The following is a 4,714-nucleotide window of genomic DNA, read 5'->3' on the forward strand; positions in this document are numbered from 1 at the left end:
GGGCAGGGGGGCCCGGAGATTCCTCTCTGGTCCCCTCCGCAGACCTGGGCTGGGCGCCACCGAAGCAGAACGTCTGGCAGCTGCGGGGGTTCCGCTGCGTCGTCACTTTAGAAAAGAGAAAGAAAGAAAAAAGTGATGGTGGTGAAGTTGGGGAAATTGCGAGTTCACCAGCGCGCTGGCCATTTGTTAGGCAAATAGCGCGCAGGTGGCTTTTGCAAATGGTCGCGTTTCTCCAAAGCGGGTGAGAACCTGCGGACCGGACCCGCTCGTGCGCCCAGGCGGAGGGCTGCAGCCGCGGCCAGAGGCTTCCCGGAGCGGGCACGGGGGTGACCTTTGCGGAGGGCACTTCCAGGGACCAGGCAGCTTGGAAACCTGCCTCAGCGACACCCCGAGTCGCAAACAGAGCCGTGGAGTGTGATTTCCACTCGCATCCATTTTCCACCTGGGTCAGCAGCCTCTCCATTGAGCAAATATTTGTTGTGCGTCTGTTGGGGGGGCGGGGGGGGGTACGGACACGGACCTCTGAGCCAGCAGGGCAGGTGTGCGCAGGTGTTGACACAAGGGAGGGTCAGGACACTCCTTCCGGGCAGGTGGAGGTTTAGAGAGACCTAGAAAGGGTTCATTGAGCGTTTGCTTCCACGTCGCAAGAATGGATGGTCAGAAGCATTGAAAGGCACAGCTAAGAAGGTCATCGGCCTGGCCTGGCATTTAAAGTGACAGGGAGGACCCAAACCACCCTTACCTAAGGTTTTAAGCATCAACCCTTTGCCCAGGGCCCTCACTAGGCCCTTTCTCTCCTTGCATAAAATATGCAAGGCAGACACTATTACTCCCCCTGTATGGAAGGGAAACTGAGGCAGGGAAGAAGCTGGCATTTGGTTCCAGGTAACTGGTAGACCTGGGAATTCATTGTGGATATTTCTGGCTGTGGAACCCATGCGTTTTCTCTCTTCCATGCTGCTGTGAGATGGCACATCTGGACCATTGCACGGCAATGAGAATTTAAATTCACATTCATCCAACAGTCGACATGCTGGGAGTTAAAGTAACTTCATGAATAAAACGAGCACTGTTTTCATTCTACTTGTGAGGTTAAAACCATGACCAGTCTGGGGCAAGAAGAAGAGCTATTTTTAATAAGATTTATTCTGTGTCTTCCTTAACATTTTTAAGGCCCTGATATATCCTTGTGGATCATGCATTGAAGTCACAGCGAATTTTCATATTATTCATGTGCTTTATCTAATTCAGCTTGATTTATATAATGTCTATACATTTGCAATTTGTAGATACTATATATAAGTCAGTTTGATTTTACATCATATACATTTATATATATATTTACATATTATAATTTATGTAAACTTATATAAGTTGTATGTAATTTATATATGTAATTTATATATGTAACTTGTAAGTATATATAAATTACACTTATATACACTTATATAAGTTGTAAGTTTATATAAATTATATAAATCAGCTTGACTTTACATAATTCAGCGTGATTTGTTCCATAGCTTCCAAGTGAATAGAGAACAGTGTCTCCTAGAAAGGACGTTGTATTTATGTAAAAATCTATAATCAGATATCGATAACTATCGCTAATATTTATATGAAAAGATGTATCTATTTTTCCTTAAATCTATCTCTGGAAAGGTAGGCTGCTACAACTTATTTGGAAAGAAATCCTGAGATCCCTAATTTAATCTGTGAGTACCGGATCTGTAACAAGTGACAATTTCTTTACGTGTGTGTACACCCCAAAAGTGATTTTCCAATTAAAATGAGTCTGTTGTATGGGATGAGCATGAAAATAGTGCTTCGCATTTTAATTAATATCTCCTGACCCGGAGAACACTTGCTTCCTTAAATCCTTCCTTATAATCATTGCTGATTGCAAACAAAAATTGAGAGGTTTTAGACTTAAACTAGAGGCCTGGTGCACAAAATTTATGCAAGGGGCTCAGCCCTTGCAACCCTGGCTTGGTCCGGAAGGTTGTCTGGACGGTTGTTCTGGTGTTCGGTCTAATTAGCATATTAACTCTTTATTATATAGGATTTGGAGCAGGAGTTGAAGAGAGTGGTTTTTGTTGAAGCAAGTTTTTATGCCTATGTTGGGAGGATCAGACAGGCTGTTCGGCCGGGGTCTTGCTTTTGACCGTGACCTTGATAACACACCTTGAACTCCTGTTTAGGAGCTTTTAAAATCCTGCCTGGAAGGTGTTTATAAAGGTGTGGTTGGGCCCTCGCTGGTTTGGCTCGGAGGATACAGCATCGGCCTTCAGAATGAAGGGTCCCGGGTTCGATTCTGGTCGGGGCACATGCCCGGGTTGTGGGCTCGATCCCAGTGGGGGGATGTGCAGGAGGCAGCCGATCAATGATTCTCTCTCATCGTTGATGTTTCTCTCTTTCTCCCTCTCCCTTCCTCTCTGAAATCAATTAAAAATATTATAGTAAAAAAAAAAGTGTGGGTGGCTTCGTTAAGATGCTGTCATTGGAGCACAGGGTGCGGGAATCCTTCTTTAGGGAGAGAAAGAGAGAGGACAGTTCGCCGGAGGGCTCTGTCTGCTGAAATCTTTGTGGGCGATTTACCAGAAATGCTTAGGAACAAGGGCTTCCTGATTGCAGCTGGCTTCCCCTGCCCCCAGGGCACTCGGCGGGCCACAGCCTGTGCTGGGAGAAGCTGAAGGCATGCTCCATCCCCTTCCCAGAGTGACAGGTACCTGGAGGCAAAGGACTCAGGGCCCAGGGCACATGGAGGAGACTGCTCACTGGGGCGGAGGGACCAGGGGTCCTGGGCTCATGGGGGCTGGGGCACTTCCAGTCCAGCCAACAGTCTGAGATGGAGGCCCCTGGGCTGGTCTCCAGGGGGTTGGTTCTCCAGGGGTGCCTTGGGCTCTCAGATCTCATCCATTCCGGCACCATTTGTGCAGGGTTCTCTGTGTCCTGGGCACTGAGGCAGGCCAGTCCGATTGCCAGGGGGCTCCTGGTCTCATGGAGCTGGTTTCTTATTTAATTATTTTATTTTATTATTTTATTTATTTATTTTATTTTATTTATCTTATCTTATTTTATTTTATTTTTATTGATTTCATAGAGGGAAAGACAGGGAGAGAGAGAGAAACATCAATGATGAGAGAGAATCATGGGTCGGCTACCTCCTGCACTTCCCCCACTGGGGATGGAGCCTGCAACAAGGGCATGTGCCCTGACCTCCAGGTTCATAGCTCCAGGCTCAACCACTGAGCCATGCCAGCCGGTCTCACGGAGCTGGTTTCCCTGAGCACTGTCCAGTGTGTGGAGGGCCCCTGGGTGTGCAGAGAGGCCCCGGGTGTGTGAAGGGCCCTGGAGGTTGGGGCCACCCCCACCCCTTCCACGGATGCACTGAGGCCCTTAGTGTTTCTCAATGTGCCTTGCAAACCCTCAGCACCCACACACCCGAGGTCACTGGGTTAGAAATGTATGTAACAGCCCCACCCCAGCCGCAGATTGGAGGCTCCCTGTGGGAAACAGGGCTCCCTGAGTTCTCTGAGAGGCCTTCCTTCCAGATGATTCTGGAGCTAACGAATGGGAACGCCCGAATGGGAACGCCGTAGCGTTTAAAAGAACTGGGAGGGCATGTACCCCCCTCCCCCTCCCGTCCGTCTGGTGGAGAGGGAAAGGGAGGGAAGAAGATGAATATGGGCTAATGTGTCAGGATTGTGCTGGAGTTACATTTACATTCCTGTCCCTGACATTTACTGGGCTTGGCCGGGCAGTGTGCTGATTATTAACTCTTTTAATCATTAACACAGTCCTACCTGGCAGGGCTCTGATCACCTCCATTTCAGCCTGAGGAAACTGAGGCACAGAGACGGAAGGGGCGTGTCCCAGGTGCCATGGCTGTAAGGACCCAGTGCAGGCAGGTGGGGCCTCCCCTGCAACCTCCCCAGGGGCAGCTTGCAGGAGGTCCCTGTCCTGTGTTGGTATTTCGGGGGAGGTCTGGAAGGCAGGCCAGAGGCTAATGGGAGAGGTCACCCTGAGCTGGCATAGTCCCTTGCTCACCTCTTGGGGTTCACACGTTTTTTGTTTTTAAATATATTTTATTGATTTTTTTAAAAAATATATTTTATTGAGTTTTTACAGAGAGGAAAGGAGAGAGATAGAGAGTCAGAAACATCGATGAGAGAGAAACATCGACCAGCTGCCTCCTGCACACTCCCCACTGGGGATGTGCCGACTCGCCCGGCGCCCAGGGAGAAGACTCAGAGCTGTTTCTTTTACTCTAAGACAAGAGCCTGTTGGGGCGAAAAAAAGAGAAAAAAGTGGTTAAAAGTTCATGAGTACAATGACTATTTCCCGAGGACCTAAAGGGTGCCCCAAAATTCACGCAATAAGTAATTTTGATAGAAAACACAGCTTTATAATTAAAAATTGTACATTTTTTATTGATTCCTAAAGGATACAGTCTAGGGTTATGGATGGAATAGCACATCGGGTAAATGACCTCCACAGCCTTGCTGGCACATACGCAAAGCCGTGGTCTTCATTGGTCTTCATTGTCCCTGCTCCTGGGCCATCACTGGTACTTGGTCATGCTGATCAAATTGAAGGGATTGACATCAAAGAGCAACAGACATTAGAATCTGATTCAATAAGCCAAGTAAAATTAGGCTTTTATTTGTTGTTGTTAAGGCACACAAAATTCAAGTCTTGCATGAATTTTGGGACA

Source organism: Myotis davidii, unplaced genomic scaffold (assembly GCF_000327345.1).
Source record: "Myotis davidii unplaced genomic scaffold, ASM32734v1 scaffold164, whole genome shotgun sequence".
Classification (NCBI taxonomy): Eukaryota; Metazoa; Chordata; class Mammalia; order Chiroptera; family Vespertilionidae; genus Myotis; species Myotis davidii.